Raw genomic sequence first — 18,697 nt, 5'->3', positions numbered from 1 at the left:
TTGTTGAAGCAAAAATGGCTGTACTTTGATGTACCATATTTCTAGAGTAAAAGGATAGCTCTTTAGAATATCTACAACTTACTTTGTTCTCAATCACCTAAAAGAAAATGGCTTCAGATTAAGAATTAAAATTTCCTGAATCCCCTGCCGCCCCAGTGGCTCAGGCAGAAGGCGGCGGGTTCCATTCCCACAAGGGCCAGTGAGCTGCGCCCTCTACAGCTAAGACTGTGAACAACAGCTCTCTCTGGAGCTGGGCTGCTATGAACAGCCAGAGGTCGCTGGGCTGCCATGTGCGTCAGTGAGCGGCCCGTGGGTGCGCTGGCCGGCAGCCATCGTGAGCAGCTGGCAGCTGTCAGTGAGGTGGACTGCTTCAGGGCACCCCCCCACCTCACGCAGGGCTGATAACAGCGTGGGCCAGGGAGCTGCACCCTGCAACTAGACCGAGAAACTGGCTTAAAAACCAGGATGGCGGGGCGGGAGCAAAAAAAAAAAAAAAAGTTTCCTGAATCCAAAAGTACTCTGAGTAATTAATCTGAGTGCATTTGTAAATTTTGAGGTCAATACTGTAAAGATCCATGCAGTAATTTAATTCTTAGAGGCTATTTGGCTTCATTGCCTTTAAAGCTAAATTTGGCTATTTCATTCACTCCAGAGTGGCTAAGTAACAACCATAACACAATTCTGTTGGTCTTCATTCCTTTAAATGTCTATCTCCAACCCAGAAGACATCAGCCAGGATGTCAACTTAGGCCCTTTCAGTAATTCCATTAAGTAACATTTCCAACTTTATCTTTAAAAAAGTCTTAATCAATGACCTACCAGTTGCTTCTATGGCTTTCCTATGAATTGTTAAGTGCCATTAAAATCAAGGTATAAGGATACAGAGTTTCTCCAATTGTGTTCTGGGAACACCTGCATCAGAATCAACTGGTGTGTTGAAAACACATACTCCTGGGCGTCCTCTCAAGCCTACTAAATCAAACTCCCCCGTGATGGGGCCTAAAATTCTGCACCGTTAGCAAGTGTGTCAGGTGGTTCTTTCATACCCTCAAGTTTGACGACCACGTTTTCAAGAATGTGGGATTTCTCTCAAGCCTATGAGAAAAACAGAGGATAGAGAAACAAACAGTATCAAGAGTAAGCAATCAGCCAACTGACACGGTTTCTTCAAAAAGTCAAAGGCATCTCCAGCAGCTGATGAATGGATAAACAAAATTCAGTATATCCAGTTAATGAAATATTATTCAGCCATAAAAAGGAATGAAGTCCCCAGCACTGCATACTCTTATTTGTTGGGCCTTGACAATGGTATGCTAAGTTTAAAAGCCAGACACAAAAGACCACATCCTATGTAATTCTATTTACACAAAATGTCCAGAATAGGCAAATCTATAGAGACAGAAAATAGATTAGAGGTTGCCAGAGGATGTGGGGAGAGGGAATAGGGAATGACCGTCAATGGGTCAGAGTAAAAAAGCACTGGGCTCAAAGTTCCTTGGTCATTTTTTAAAAAGAGAAAAGCTATTCAAATTCTTTCCTCAAAAGCCACTTTAATTCTAAGAGGATGAAATTATTGTTAACTGCATATTTAGTTGATACATACTCTAAGAAACTAATTAATTTCACAGCAAAATAAATTTGTACTTTGATGTACAAATTTGCACTTTGATGTTGTGTTGGAGTGAGCATTTTATCATGGAGGACTTCCTATTGGAGGTATATTGTTTCAGAACCTAATTTTACACTTGTAATCTTATAATCTTATATATAAAACACAATGCAGAATCTTTGACCAGGGAATTAATCCAAATCACCAAATCTTTCTTATGGGAGCATTGACTTATGTTTTCAGTGACTAATTTCAATATTACAGTAGAGTGTGGCCTATTTGCTTCATAATCAGAATCTAATTTTCTTCTCAAATGTCATCTGGCCTGACTGATAACCCTCTTGCCACATGATAATTAGGACATGGAAAAAACTTTTTTTGTTTTAATGGAGCTTAAGTATGCTGAAACACCTTGACTAGGAAATACTCTGGACATCAAAAATCTTGGACACATGAAAGTTTGAGAGATTATAAACATTCTTTTTAGGTTATTCATACCACGGAGGTTGGTCTGCAGTACACTCTTTATGAAACTCCATGGAGGAAATTTCTTTCAGGAAGATCTGTATTTCTTTTGAGTGTCTGATTTATTTCTATTTTCATATTTTTACATGGACGCCCAGGCAGCTCAGAGAAAAAATTTGACCTTCTTCCAGCAAGTGTACAGAGCCTAATGAACTATATTTTGTGTATTAGCCCCAGACTTTATTTTCCCTGCATTCAATTTCCTCACTCTGTTTTTAAAATCTCATTGTAATATACTCTTGTAAACTACAGTCAAATCCTTTTTGGACTAAAATAGGGTATAAACAATACATAAATAATGAACAAACAATAAATTACAAATAATCACAAATAAACAGATACAAGTTGTTCTCAAGTTCTTGGTTAACTCCATTTCACTTTTAACAGAGTTCCCTCTTGCTTTGTACATGATGTCTAGCTTCATTCTGATTTTATCAACAATAAACAAGCTGGATTTTACCACCCAAATGGTATGAAGGGGGACAGGGCAAGAATGGAGGTTTATTATTAGGATTTTCTTATATTGGAAAAAAAAGTGAATTAAAAGTAAATCTGAGGAAAATATTGGGATTAATGTGTTTCTATGCAAGACAGTAAAATAGAGGACCATATGATGTATATTTCATCCCATGGAGCGTGGAGGAAAACAGTGTTAGTCTGTTCCCAGAACATTTCTCATTAGGTTTTTTTTTTTTTGTCCAGGGGTTTGGTAGCTGCTCATAGAATGCAGGCGATTGGCCATGGTGATGTTTTGAGTTTGTGAATCTTGGGGAACCTTTCTACAAGTTGATCCATCATTTCTGAGTCTCTAAAATGAAATCTTATTTTATATAGGGGAGATTCCTGGGGTTCAGAACCAAAGCTTCTCCACTACCCCCATACCCTCAGTTTGACTGAGACCTGCCTAATTCTGGTAACTGGATCCATCTCCTAGTGACCTATTAGTTCTGCCTGCTCTGACCAAGCTCTTCCTACAGCCAGGGTCATGTTGTTGAATCTCAGCTTGGTGACCCAGGTCTGCTTTCTGCTACATATTTGTAAGACTCTGAGATAGGAAAAGTGAAGAGACAGCAAACTGGTGTTCCCTCTGCCACCTTAACCCATTTTACCATGATCTTATGAATCTCTGCGAAATAGTGGCTGGCTGCTAGAACTTATTGATAAATTTTATTTCATTTCTTCTCCCCACCAAAATCATCTTAATCACATCCTAAACCACATCCTACATCAGGTCCTATCATCCCTGTTAAAAAACATTTAAACAGCTTTCCATGTTTTTAGCATAAAACACAAACTCTATCCGGGCCTCTGGCATGCTGTGGTCCCCAAGCCAGGGGACCTCAGCTCCTGCATCCTTCAGTTCCATTTCTACTTCTGGGTCCTTAAACAGGTCAAGCATTTTCCAGTTGTCCCAGGGCTCCACCAAAAGCTGTTCTTTGTGCTGGCAGACCACCACCACCACCAGGGAAGTCTATCATGATCAACCAATGAAACGTAGGCCATTGTTTCTCTTCCTGCCCCACCCCACACACCTGATGAGAGGTAGTGTAGTACAGTGTTCTGAGGGGCTAGATCTTCAGACTATTTGGGTTCAAATCCTGGATCCACCACTTACCGTGTTTCCCCGAAAATAAGAGCCAGACAATCAGCTCTAACGCGTCTTTTGAGCAAAAATTAAGACCCGGTATTATGTATTATATATTATATTTATTATATTTATATTACATTATATTAAAGACCTGGTCTTAAAGTAAGAAAGGGTCTTATATTAATTTTTGCTCCAAAAGACGCTTTAGAACTGATTGTCCGGCTAGATCTTATTTTCGGGGAAACACGGTACTTGCTCCTTGTTCTGTGACATTGGAAAGTTACTCAACATAAGTTTCCCCACCTGTAATGTGGAAATGATAAAAGATATTTTGCGGATTATACTTGTTAACAGATGGTAAACTCTTAAAACGTTAATAGAATTCTCGTTTAAGTATATACTCCAATTTTATTCCACTTATTTGTTTGCCATGTTTGAGTCTGTCACCGAGGAAAGGCTTATAGTGGCCCACCCCTGGCTAATTACAGTCTACTTATCGACACTGCAAACGAATGAATAGAGAGCATGAGGAAAAGAGGCTGGTCCTCCCAGGTTTAGGAGGAGCCATGGGGTAAGCTTGTTGGAAGCGATGTGGTCCTGGCTTCTCCTTAAGCTTACGGTTTATCAGGACGGACTCTAAAACACATACTGGACTAGTGTAGTTGCAGGAAAGGGAATCTCAGGGTGATGGCCCAGCCATTGGGGTAACGGCTAGAACCTCCCCAGTAGAGACCCGAGGAAGGTACGTTGGCCTGAAAGAACCAGATTCACGAGAACCAAAGCCTGAGGAGGTACCAAAACTCCCAGAGGTTCCCAGGAAGATGCTCCGCGCAGGCTTGGCTCGTCCTCCCGCCACGGAAAGAGCCGGAAGGAGCTGGGCGGGCGGAGGACCAAGGGCACCAATGGCTGGGCTCGCCCCGCCCCGCCCGGAGCCTTCCTGGGGATTGGCTGCCCGCCCCTCCGCCCTCTGCCGCGCCCCGCGCCTCCTTCCTGATCTCCGCGCTGCACCGAATCACCGGCCTCAGTCACGCGGAGTTGGGCGGTGAGTGTGGGTCGGGTCTCCAGCCCCTTGCGGCGGGGAGGACACCTGGCGGGCCACGGGCAGGGTTGGGGCTGGGCTCGCCCCGCGTCCCCTCGAGCTTTGCCCGCCCGGAGCTCCGCTGCTCCCGGCGGCCAGAACCGAGGGGTAGAGCAGCCCTCGGCGGCCCGGAGGGGCGGGCGGCTGTGCCCGTCCCGGGGCCGGGCGAGGCACAGACACCGCGCGGAGCCGCCTGGAGGGTTCCCCGGGGCAGGCCTGGCGGGATAACAACTTTGCGCTTTACTTCCGCAGGGCGCGGCCTCAGCTACTTTGTAGCTGGTTCGGGGTGGCTTCGCCTGCGGGGTCGAGAGCCCTTCCCAGACCGACCTTGGGCCTGTGGAGTTTGTCTCCAGCGTCTGCGGGGCTGCAGCGCTCCGAGTTCTAAGCGCAGGTATGTCCCCGTCCTTGTAGGAAATGAAATGGCCCAGGTCCTAGCAAGTGGCCAATGGCGACTTCCTGGCGCGGGTTTGGTACAAAGCCCAGAATCCGGCTCCAATTAACATAAAGGAAGTTGACGGTCACGGGCACCACCCGACAGACAGCTGCTTCTAATGGGTTTTCGGGCTTGTTAAAGAAACTGCTGAAATCCACGGGATATGAGGAAACAATAGTGTAGTAAATCGTAGAGAACCCTGTAAAAAAAAAACAACCCAGATCGCCCTTTCTTGTGCCCTTTTAAGGCTGACCCAGTGTCTTAAGAGGCTAACACAGAAGGGTAAAGTAGGTAAGTCTCCATAAAACCCAGAGAAGAGATTGTAAAACTCCTCTTTGGATCCTGTCTGGAGTCACAGCTGAACCTGAAGAAAATTTCCTTTCAGTTTAAGAGCCTTTGTGATATTTTTACTAGTTAATAGCAAAGTGATAAATGTAACAGCTTTGACTGATACCTTCAGGCATGCTTTATAAACTCTGGGGATACCGTCTAGCGTTTTCAGATAAAATAAGGGAATTTGGATACTTTGGTTAACTTTGAAGGTGGAAAACATCCAGATGATGGGACACGTATACACACAGCCTTTTCTGGACATCCTTTCAGAGAAACTGAAAAGAATGTACATCAAAGTTTTTGTTTTTTATTTCTATCTATATAAAAAGTCATTTAAAAACTTTTTTATAGGTTGAAAACTACAGGTAGAAGCCATTGAAACTGGAATGCTGTGGTGCTGGTATTTTCACTGAGGTATATACCAACTATCACTTTACAGTTTACAATACACAAGTGCCTCTACAGAAGTCACATATTCTTATATAACTTATAGCAACCATGTGCTCTCATAGGAGTTAGAGCAGTAGCACAGTGCTGGTGGTGAAGGGGCAGTGTAGCGGTTGCTTTATTTTCATTTAATTCTCACAATTCAATGAAGTTGATATTATTCTCATTTTATATGTGAAGCAACAATTTAGGTAGTGACTGAAGAAGCCTCATATGTAACTTGGCTATGTGACGTCTGGAAAGTCACTTATCTCTTGAGATTTAGTGTCCTGGTGTAAAAGTAGAAATATTTAAACAGGTTAGGCCAGTTTTCGGGGAAAAGACCACGGGAGAGCTATTAAGAATATAAGCTCTTCACAGTATTTAATTACAAAAAACCTACAGAAGTTCTCCAAAACTTGGTACAAAGGGAGTGTATGTTGGGTGCTTTTTATGAATGTAGCATAATGAGCTGTAAGAAGGAACAATGGTGCTAGGTTATTAGACTATGTAAGTGCTGGAGGTGATGGGGGAAGTTTTCATATGGGAAGAAAAGTGACTGCAGCAAGACGAACAGAGCCCAGCGAGTGCTAGAAGTTCTTCCTGTTCCCCAATTCTGAATGTCTACAAATACCTCATTTTCCAGAAGTCTTAAATAAAGGCATTTAGCGTTTACCTTGCAGTGTTATGCAAAAGTTACCCTTGGGTCTCCTACTCACCTCTACCCTCTGGGATACCTGTTTTCTTTTCTCTTGGAGGTCCGAGAGTATACTTGTCAGTATTTTGACAACTGGACCGTAGGGCAGGACAAATGTTCTCCCTCGGGGAGCTCTGCTAGAACTCTTTTTGTACATTTTCTTTGTAATCGCCTAGAATGGCATCACCCCGGCCACCTCAGAAGGGGACACCTGCAGACTGACTGGTCATATGGAATTCATTTCCACAGATTATTAACAATCTTTGAGGCTAATCTCCAAAACACATGCAGAGACAGGTACCCTCTTTGAGCCAAGCAGCTGGGGGTTCCCTCTGTCAGACACTCCTGAACTTCTCATCCAACATTTGGCTTTTCTAATCTAAGATTTCTATTTCTGGCCCTTTGCCTTGGTCAGGCAGATTTTACTGCTCCCGTACCTCCTTGGCCCCAATCTCGCTTCCCTGTTGGGGAATTCTGGCTATTAAATGGGAGCCTAAATTATAACACCAACCTTCAGTTAGACTTCTTCTTCAAACACTTTGGCAAAAGGCCTGAGATCCCTTACATTCAGATGTTCTTTTATTTGCGAGACTCCGAAGACCTCTTTTGTAAATGTGGGCTTAGTCCCTCGTCTATATCTGGAGAAAAACCTGCCCCTAACCCTCCTGTTCAATAGGCTAACTCTTCCACTCCCTCGGGATCCTCTTCTATATATCCAACCCCACCCTCATACCCGGGACCCACTCCTCTGCCTCCAGGACCATCTCCTCTTGGCCCCCTGTGTGGCCAAAGTTTGTCCATTATTCGAGGCTGCAGGAGAATTTGGACCTATTATCCCAATAAATAAACTGAAATATTCCATCATATTACTCTGGCTTGTGATCTTATGTGGAGGAATGTTATACTATTAGACCTTACCTGATACTGAGCAGAAGAGTCCTAAAGAAGGCCAGGAAATAATGCGAACGACGGACATTTATCAGATATAGCCATTCTTCCCATCGATCCTGGATGGGATTACAACAATGCTGAAAAATGGGAAAGAGCACTTCTTACTTTGTGTTAAAGTGGGTCTCGAGGTTGGCTAGCAGAAGGCCATAAGTTATTCTAAGGTATCGGCTATCTGCCAAGGCCTGACAGAGAACCTGTTTTCCTAGAGAGATTAAGGGAAGCCCTCAGTAAACACTGATTTAGATCTCGACTCTTATGAGGGCCAAATAATCCTTAAAGATAAAAGATAAATTTCTAACCCAATCAGCTCCAGATATGAGGTGGAAGCTTCAAAAGGTTATTCAAGAACCAGGGCATACTCTGGATGAGATGCTCACCACTGCCCATACGGTCTTCTAGTATTGAAACCAGGAAACCAAGGCCAAAGTTTGGAAGGAAAAAAGGAAGGATGCTAGGTATGCCCCACAGCTAGTGGCCCTTCATTGCCAGCCACTGTCCAAGAGCACCTCGCTCCCCACAACAAGGACAGCATCTGTTGCGTACCTGGACACTGGGCCAAAGAAGGTCCCAACAGAGAGGCCCCCTATGCTTGCTACAAATGCAAGCATCTGAGGCACTGGGCCACTGCCCCACGGATCGAAGGACACCTGGGTCAGGACTGCCCTCCAACATGCAGGTGATTGTTCAGGACTGATAAATCCCCCTCCAGTCGGCCTCAACAAAGGAGATCTCTTACTGGACTGGAGCCAAGGGTGCAAATGGATGTGGCAGGAAGGACAATTCACCGTGTTTCCCCGAAAATAAGACCTAACTGGACCATCAGCTCTAATGCGTCTTTTGGAGCAAAAAGTAATGTAAGACCCGGTCTTAATTTACTATAATAGAGACCGGGTCATATTTTTGCTCCAAAAGACGCATTAGAGCTGATGGTCCAGCCAGGTCTTATTTTCACGGAAACACGGTCAATTCGTATTAGATACAGGGGCTACCTATTCTGTCCTAACTTCCTTCTCCTGACCCGTCTCCCAATCTTGTACTGTCCTGGGAGTTACAGGCAAGCCAGCCTCGAAGTTTTTCATTCCCCCATTATGTTGTCTGTGGGATGGATATTCATTTACCCACACTTACTAGGCCAGAATGTCCCAGCTCTACTGGGCAGGGATGTTTTGTATAGGCTAGGAACCGAGATCATTCTTGGAGGGACACCACTGGCCATGACTCCTCTCCAACGATTAATACTACCAATGGATTCTAGCCCATTCCCAGTCAGGTTTGGGAGGCTCACACCACTTCTGCGGTTTGGGACCAGGGGTATCCCTGGAGGACCCAAATCGGCTACCCCAGTTTTCATTAGCCTCAAAGATCCTTCTCACTTCCCTAATCGAAAGCAATATCCTCAAGCCAGAAGCCAAGCTAGGCCTACAACCTACAATTTCGAAGTTCTTACAACATGGGCTTCCGGTCCCCACCAGTTCTTGTCATACCCCAATCCTTCCAGTAAAGAAAAAAGATGGAACCTATCACCTTGTTCAACACCTAAGAATAGTAAACGATGTGGACAGCAGGATGTAAGCTGACAAGGTCTTTGTAGTCTGCAAGGTCTGATCCAAGGGACGCCTCGCCTCAGCATCCTCCCCCAGAAAGAACAAGCTAACACAATCACAGCTGCAGACATACAAGCTTGCAAATCACATAACAAAGTTCTACTAATACTTGCTTGAATAGACAATTGTTCTAAGACAGTATAAAACCGTGTGAAAAATAAAAACTGCCCTACTGCTCTGCCATCCGTGGGCAGTGGACCTCCTGATCCCAACTTTCCTGTCTCTGTTTTTCTTAATCTCTCACCCTTTCCCTTCAGGCCTAGCCCTCCTGTCTGCACTGGACGCGACAAGTGGCGCCTGAACAGGGACCCGAGTACGGGAAGAAGAAACAGGTAAGTGAGGAGACTCCCCGTGAAGTTGTAGGTGGATGAGGGGAGCAAGCAAGCTAAGCTCAATCGGGAGAAAAATATGGGACAGCACTGGTCCAAAGAAAGGGACCTTTTTGCACAAATGCTAAAGGCTATGCTTAAGGCTCACGGCTGTAGTGTTCTCTCAGGCCAGGAAATGGAATTCCTGTCTTTTATACACGAGACATGCCTTTGGTTCCCTGAAGAGGGCACAGTCAATCCCGCTACTTGGGAGAGAGTTGGGCAGCAACTCCGTGACCGCTTCACGGCTGAAGGCCGCTCTAAGTTTCCCATCCCCACCTTTGTGCTTTGGAACTTAGTAAAGGAGTCACTTGACCCCTCACCAGAGGTTTCGAGATTACCGCCCCCCTCATCACAGGGAGGGCTCTCTCAGGTCTTACACAATGCAGTGGAGGGGTATGAAGCACTGAAGTGCTCTGTCGCTCCCTCGGCGCCGCCAGTACAAGATAAACAGTTACCCCCACCCCCATTACGGGAAAGAACTTCATGATGAGGAACAAAAATATTATGACTCTTCCGAACCCTCCAGCCCCCAGGACTCTGATACGGACGATGAGTCTTCCCCTTTAGCTGACATCCTTGCGGCCTTTGCTAAGCTTTCTTGTGGAACGCCGCCACAGGCGCCCCTCGTACCCCAAGCTGCTGCCCCAGATCTTGGACAAAAATGTCCCCTTGCGCCTGCTCCCTCTCTCCTCTAGTCCCTATCCCTACATGCTTTGCTTTGCAAAGGGGTGTTCTCCAGGCCAGGGAAAGGGGACGGCACTTCCGGCTTTCAATTGTACCCTGTGACAGAACGCAGTCAACGGACAACAAGTTAGTGAACATGTAATTATTCCTTTTAAGATGCTTAAAGACCTCAAAATGGCTTGTGCCACCAATGGGTGTACGGCCCCCTTTACCATTACCTTGCTAGAGCGTTTACAAACTGATGCCCTAACACCCAATGATTGAAAGACTAACTAGGCCTTGCCTTAATGGGGGGACTACCTGTTATAGAAGAGTGAATGGACCGAATTGTGCAAACAAGCACAGAGAAATCAGGCTCATCAAGTGCCTATTACCTATGACATGCTGGTAGGAAGAGGTCAATTCAGCCCCCTGGGCCAGCAGCTGAGTTATCCCCTACAAGCTTATCAACAAATTAACATAGTGGGAACTGAAGTCTGGCGCAGCCTGCCCACCCTGGGTACAAAAGGGGAAAAATTAACTTAAGATAAGTTGTATCAAGACTTTGTGTCCCGCCTATTACAGGCTGTCTCGCGCGTAATCACAGATGCTGAAACGGGTTGAATTCTCACAAAACAGCTTGTCTGAAAATGCCAATGGCCCGTCAGGCTGTATTAAGACCGTATAGAAAAAGGCACTTTGTTGGATTTTATTCGGCTAGCCTCGGATATTGACCCTGCCCACATCCAGGGCGCTGCTCTGGCAGCAGCCTCTTCCTGATCTATGGACAGGTTGGCCCAAGCCCAAGAAAACAACAGACAGACAGACAAATGTTATACGTGTGGAAAACCCGGCCACTTTGCGAGAGAATTCCCTCAAAAGGGTCAATCCCGCTCACCCCCGGCATCTGCCCCTAAGGTAGAACAGGGAGCCCGTCAGTGCGCCCCCGGGATATGCCCACGGTGCTGTCGTGGGCGACACTGGTTCAGTGAGTGTCAGTCACAACACGATGCTTTCAGGAACTTGATTCAGGGAGACGGACGACAGGGCCGACCCTGGCCCTGTCAAATAAATGGGGTCCTTGACAACACCACCACCAGTAATTCTCCAAAACCCAGCTGATCCACACTCCAACAGTTATGCGGGGCCACGCCCGGGATCGCAGGATTGGACCTCAGTCCCGCCTCCCGATATATATTAACCCCCGAGGTGGACCGCAAGCGATTCCCACCGGTATATGGGGGCCTATTCCCTCAGGGACCGTGGGGTTAATCTTGGGGAGAAGCAGCTTCACTATGAAGGGGTTTCACATACTGCCCAGCGTTTAGATAAAGATTGTAAGGGAGAAATCAAGGTCATGGCCCATACTATCAGAAATATTGTCCAGGTGCTGTCCACCGACAGAATCACACAATTGGTTTTAGTTCCCACTATCAAAGCAGGGCAAGTACTCTTATCAAAGGCTCGAGGCGTTCAAGGCTTTGGCTCTTCTGATGTATATTGAATACAACAAATCCAGAAAAAAGACCCAAATTAACCCTGTGGATACAAGGAAAACAATTCTTGGGTCTACTAGATACAGGAGCTGATGTTTCCGTTATTGCCCACCGCCATTGGCCCACATCCTGGCCCACTACTCATACTACGACAGAAGTACAGGGGATAGGACAGGCCCAAGGCCCCTTACAAAGTTCAGAGATCCTTAACTGGACAGACCCAGACAGACAACAGGGAACCTTTTGTCCCTATGTCCTCCCAAGACTATGTCAACCTCTGGGGACGTGATGTGTTGAGTCAGATGCACGTTACGGTGTACAGTCCAAGTACTCAGATCTCCCACATGATGTTCAATCAGGGATTCCTACCCTCACAGGGGCTAGGAAAAAGCCATCAGGGAATAACAGCCGCCATACAGGTAAAGCCAAAAATGACAAATTAGGATTAGGATATCCAAATTTAACATAGGGGACTTGGTAACTCCTGCTACCCCAACTGGGCTTACCACAGAAAAAAATAACTTAAAAATCTGACACCTCTGTGTGGATAGACCAATGGTCCCTAACTCAGGAGAAACTCCACACAGCACGACAGCTAGTTGCTGAACAACTTGCTGCTGGTCATATCCAGCGCTCCAATAGCCCTTGAAACACTCCAATATTTGTAATAAAAAAAAAAAAATCAGGTAAATGGAGGTTGTTACAAGACCTCCGCAAGGTTAATCAGACAATAGAGATTATGGGAGCCACCCAGCCTGGCCTTCCCACACCCAGTATTATACCATGGGACTTTTGCTTATTCATTATTGACCTTAAAGACTGTTTCTTTACAATCTCCTTGGATCCTTAAGGAAAAAAAACGCTTTGCCTTTAGCTTCCTTAACCCATAAACTTCCAAAACCCCATAAAATGGTACCAATAGAAGGTCCTCCTTCAAGGGATGGCCAACAGTCCTACTCTGTGCCAGAACTTTGTTGCCTTAGCTCTTAATCCTATTAAAAAGTGCTTCCCCGATGCATATATTATTCATTATATAGATGATGTTCTAATTGCCCATAAAAATTAAGAGACCCTACAAAAGGCATTTTCAGAACTGAGCGCCTCCTTAACACCCCGGAAAAGGTACAACAGGCTGCTCCATTCTCCTATCTCGGGATATCTATTCTTCAAAGAACAATACGACCACAAAAAATCCAAATCCAAGTCGATTCCCTGTGGTCACTAAATAATTTCCAAAAGTTATTAGGGGATATCAATTGGCTACGTCCACATTTAGGCATAACTACGGGTCAACTATAGCCTTTCTTCGATACTCTAAAAGGAGACCCTGACCCCATGTCCCCTCGACAGTTGTCCCCCAGTGCCCGTCAAGCTCTTCAACTAGTTAACAAAGCCATTCAACAAACCCAGGTTTTTCGGATCGACCCTTCCATGCCGATCAAGCTTACTATTTGCCCCCCCCTCCCCCCAAGCCACAACCTACAGGCCTCCTATGGCAAGATCAGGGGCCAATCGAGTGGCTCCACGTGCCCAATACAGGCCCCAAAATACTCCTTCCCTATTAACACCTCGTTGGCACTCTGATTCACAAAGGCCAAAAACGACTGAGACAGCTTATAGGCAATGACCCCCCAGGCTATAATTGTACCCTATACCCCAAAACAACAACATTGGCTATTCCAATACTCAGATACCTGGCAGCTGGCGCTTGCCCAATTCCCGGCAAACATTGCCACTATCCTGCCAATAAGCTCAGTTCCTGCTACAAAACCCGATAATTTTCCCCAAGGTAATTTCCCCTAACCCTATTCCTAACGAGCTTACCATTTCTACAGATGGTTCCAGTAACGACATAGCCGTGGTACATACTCACAGACACATTCCAAGCAAACACACTTTGCCTCTGCCCAGCACACAGAACTCGCTACCCTGATTTGGGCCCTAGAGCTCCATCCATACCTGGTTCTTAACATCTTTTCCGATAGCTGCTGCTTATGCACGGTCAGTAGGACAATTGAGACTGCTGTCATCGGCCATACTTCTGATGAAGAACTCTTTCATCTGTTTTGCCAACTCCAAAAGCTAATTCAGGCCAGGCCAAAACCGAGCTATATCGGCCATATCAGGGCCCACTCTCAACTCCCTGGGCCCCTAACTCTAGGCAATGACATTGCTGACCAGACCACACACCCCCAAGCTTACGCCCTTCTGGCTGCCCAGGTATCCCAATCCACTCCCATCACACAGGCCCAACTATCCCATATAACCTATCATCAAAACGCTGCTGCCTTGTGGCGTCAGTTTGGTATTACCAAAAAAGAGGCCCGACATTGTCAAAACTTGTTCCACGTGCCAGATCCATCTCCCCGTACCCTGCTACGGAATAAATCCCAGAGGTTTACTCCCCAACCAACTTTGGCAAATGGATGTCACTCATTTTCCCTCCTTTAGAAATATCCCTTATGTTCATGTTGTTCTTGATGCTTGTTCCGGGTTCTTATTTGCCACTACACAACCTGGAGGAACTACCCACGTCATTAGTCATTGTCTTCAAGCATTTTCAGTAATGGGCTTCCCTCAACAATTAAAAACGGACAACGGCCCCGGATATGCTAGTAAAGCTTTTGCTCAGTTCTGCTATCAGTTTAAGACCACACATACCACAGGGATCCCGTATAACCCCCAAGGACAAAAAAATCATAGAACGTGCAGAGCATGCTCAAAACACAAATATGGAAACAAAAAGGGGGAATTACCCCGGCAACACCCAACAATATCTTGAACCATTAACTTTTTACCCTCAATTTTTAAACGCGGATGCCTCCGGCTGCACAGCAGCGGAATGACACTGGATACCCGAACACCCTCCGCTGCCCATGGCACGATGGAGAGAACCTCTTGAAAATGCCTGGCATGGGCCCGATCCTGTGCTAGTCTGGGGAAGAGGTCATGTTTCTGTTTTCCCTAGGAACGCAAACGTCCCTTGGTGGCGACCAGAACGATTGGTGAGACACTGTGATGGACCCGGACTACTTCTTCAAGACACCGTCCATGAGCCCCATCAACCTAAGACCAAGTGTAGTGATCCCTGGATCTCTGCAGAGCCGCCAACCCCAGCTGCCCACATGGGGACAGCTCAGACGCTTAGTAACTGAAGGAGAAAACATGGTACAGCGACAGGGCTTACCCATGACTCCAGAGCGACTCTTCCTCGCCATGCTGTCCATTGTAACAATGCAGGCAAGTGTGGCTCATGCAGAGACTCAAAGCTTCTGGGCATTCTTTCCTAATCCTCCCACACTTTACCCTGCCACATGGGATAGCCCTAGTGTCCCCATCTTTGTCGATAACACATGGGTCCTTGATGGACACCCCAACGGACATCTTACACCCCAGTGGATCTCCTTTAATTATACCAGGGTTGCCATTGGTCCTCCCCTCTGCACAGGCCCCCAGAACATAACGGGGAGTCTAAAAGTCCAACCCATCAACAAAACTGCTGTGGGGGGGAGCAAAAATAGCTAGCCTCTCTGGGCCATGGGATATGTACAAGTATCTACAACAACTTGCTCTCTTGGGACTCGCTAACCTTTCCACTATTGTCCCCACTTCCCATCCACCCCTTCCATATTGCCCTAATTCCTCCTCCATAGAACTATTAGGATTTGCTGATTGGCTGGAGTGCACTCACCCTCTAGCTGTTGAACATACTGTCACTAGATTAACCCAAACCATATGGGACTGGTCACATTGTCTCTCTGGTCCACATCAGGATTGGATGACTCCCGGGGGATATGTGGCTCCCGGGAGCCACCCACAACATAAAACTAAACGTGAGCTCTGGCAAGCATTCGCTACCATGGACTTTATAAACATCTCTTCATCATCCACATGGGACTTGGGGTTAAAACATATGTATAGAGTTCGGGCCTGCACCCAGCCACCCTATACATTCCTTGTGGGACAGCTAAACGCCAGTGTCAGCCAACAACAGCTACGCATTGAGTGCATTAATTGTAACTTAACCAACTGTGTCAGCACATAACAAATGTTCCCAAATCTTGGTACTATACCAGCCATCTTACCTTTTAATACCCACCAACTTGTCCCGCCCTTGGTATGATGATAAGGGACTCCAAACCCTAGTGGAGATAAAAAACCAATTAACCAAAAAAAAAAAAATTGTTGGAATGGTCATAGCTGGCAAAGTGGTGATCATCTCCCTGATAGCGACCCGCTGTGACCACCGCCACCGCCCTCACCCAGGGCATACAAACCACCCACTTTGTAAACGCTTTGGCCCAAAACACATCCATTGTGCTAAAAACACAAGAAAAAAATCGATTTAAAGATAGAATATAAGCTAAAAGCAGTAGAAGCAACTATGATGGCCCTTGGTGACAGGTAGAAGCTTTATGCTTAAGGTTACGCCTGCGTTGCCATGCCAATTTCCAAAAAAATTGTGTTACTCCTGCTCCATATAATACGCAGTATCAGTGGGACAAGATACTCAACCACGTACTGGGTATCTGGAGCCATAACAATCTTAGCCTTGAGTTCAATGATCTCCATCAAGAAATCCTTGACATGCAACATACACACGATCCGATTCTGGATCCTTCTAATATTGCTCCACTGTTAACCCAGCTCAAAGGGTTTAACCCATTTAATCTTCAACACTCCTTTTGGGTCCTGTTTGGTATCCTTCTCAATACTTTATTTTGTATCTTTTCAGTCGACTACTGAGTCATCCAACGCCAACTCTAAACCTGCTTTTTAACACCAGCTGCAGCTTAAATAAAAAGAAAAGGCGGAGATGTGGGGAGCAGGATATCAGCTGACAAGGTCCTTGCAGCCTGCAAGGTCTGATCCAAGGGACGCCTCGCCTCAGCCTCCTCCCCCAGAAAGAACAAGATAACACAGTCACAGCTGCAGATATACAAGCTTGCAAATACATAGAAAGTTCTAATGCTTGCTAGAATAGATGTTCTAAGACAGTATAAAACCGTGTGAAAAATAAAAACTGCCCCACTGCTCTGCCATCCGTGGACAGTGGACCTCCTGATCCCATCTTTCCTGTCTCTATGTTTTTCTTAATCTCCTGCCCTTCCCCCTGAGGCCTAGCCTTCCTGTCTGCACTGGATGTGACAAACGAGGCTCTGATACCTCTGCATCCAGTAGTTCCTAATCCTTACATCATACTGGGAACCAGTAGGTTTACCACCCTAGACCTAAAGGATGCCTTCTTCTGTATTCCTGTTGATCCTCAGTCTCAATTCCTCTTTGCCTTTGAATGGGATTCCCCTACTGGGGTCCACCAACAATTAACCTGGACGGTCATTCCCAAGGGATGTAGAGATAGGCCCCATCTCTTTGTCAAGGCTCTAGCAAGGGATATAGAAGATTACAGTGTGACAGATGGGGGAAGCAGGGGGACCATTCTACAATGTGTAGACCTTGTATATTGCCCCACTTGGAACCAGGCCATACAACATACTATTCAGACCCTAAATTTCCTCACTACACGAGGCTACAGGATTTCCAGAACCAAGGCACAATTAGCAGAAGGTTACATACCTTGGTCATCCTCACGCCGGGAGCTAACAGTTTCTTGCCTGAGAGAATTCAGGAAATCTTAGAGCTACCAGACCCAACCATTAGAAAACAGCTAAGAGCTTTCCTGGGGCTCACTGGATACTGCAGACTATGGATCCCAAATTATGGACTTAAAACTCAACTTCTACACAACAGTTTAAAGGGTAAGGATGATTCTACTCCTCTAAACTGGGGGCCACACGCAAAGAGTCCTCCCCAAAATTAAAGTACCTAGTTGCTCAAGCTCCGGCACTGGGACTACCTAATCCCACAAAACTCTTTCGATTATACATGCATGAAAGGGATGGAGTTGCTCTTGGGGTATTAACCCAGAGGCTAGGACCTACTTCTCAGCTGGTGGAATACCTCTCAAAGTGCCTGGACCCAACTGTTAGGGGATGGCCATCATGGTTAAGAATTCTAGGGACTCTTACCCTGCTAATTGAAGAGGCTTTTAAGTTTACTCTGGTGGGAGTGCCCATCCAAGTCTTTACAAACCCTTCAGGGAAGGGGCCACTATTGGCTATCGGACAACCAAATCTTAAGGTACCAGGCTCTACTTTTGGAAAATCCTGATACTGCCATTTCTACCTGCAGTACCCTAAACCCGGCAACCCTGCCCTCTCCTGACAAAGATGCTCCCTTTTATTTGTGTGAAGAGACTCCATTTCCCTCTGCCCCAGGACCAACCTTACTGCTCAGGCTTTAGAAAACCCTAATGAGATCTGGTTCACGGACGGAGCAGTCTCTAGTAGAGGGAAAGTGGAGAGCGGGCTACTCCGTAGTTTGAATCCACGAAGTCAGATTCTAAACAGCTACCCAAAAACTCCTCTGCCCAGCTGGCAGAGCTCATTGCTTTTACTAGAGCTTTAGAATTGGCAGAAGGAAAGAGGATCACCATCTACACTTATTCCAAAATTGCCTTTCTAGTTCTTCATACACATGCAGCTGTATGGAGTGAGAGTTTCTTACCTCCAGAGATAAGACCCATCAAACACGGTTCTTACATACTTGATCTCCTAAAAGCTGTTTACCTACCCCAGCAGGTGGCAGCAGTCCACTGCAAAGCACACCAGAAAGATTCTCAGCCAATGGAAATGGGGCTGCAGATACTCCAGGAGCATCCCGTTCAGGGGGCCTTACTGCCCACTCCTAATTCTTCCCTCTCCTAACTATATCTCAGAGGAAGAGGCTTGGGCAGTCCAAAGAGGGTTTCAACCTACACCCTCTGGATGGCTTCAACGAGAAGAAATCCTTTTTCTTTCTCAAAACATTCAATGGAAGGTAATAAAATCTATCCATGATACTACCCATCTAGGAAGAGATTC

General features: G+C 46.0%; 1 long non-coding RNA gene and 1 other non-coding gene across 2 annotated transcripts; both read left to right on the top strand.

Annotated features, from left to right (window-relative positions):
- Nucleotides 1–288: 288 nt before the first annotated feature.
- On the top strand, nt 289–16,844 carry LOC109451711 (uncharacterized). Its single transcript, XR_012493770.1, has 5 exons — nt 289–351; nt 4,482–4,764; nt 5,053–5,191; nt 9,502–9,576; nt 16,510–16,844. It is a non-coding gene; the product is annotated as an uncharacterized LOC109451711 (long non-coding RNA).
- On the top strand, nt 5,468–5,593 carry LOC141570292 (small nucleolar RNA SNORA26). The gene has a single exon (XR_012494297.1). It is a non-coding gene; the product is annotated as a small nucleolar RNA SNORA26 (small nucleolar RNA).
- Nucleotides 16,845–18,697: the final 1,853 nt, after the last annotated feature.

This window comes from Rhinolophus sinicus, linkage group LG02, assembly GCF_036562045.2.
Source record: "Rhinolophus sinicus isolate RSC01 linkage group LG02, ASM3656204v1, whole genome shotgun sequence".
NCBI lineage: Eukaryota > Metazoa > Chordata > Mammalia > Chiroptera > Rhinolophidae > Rhinolophus > Rhinolophus sinicus.
Note: the sequence above shows the minus strand (reverse complement) of the source record. Positions and strands in the feature narration are given on the sequence as shown.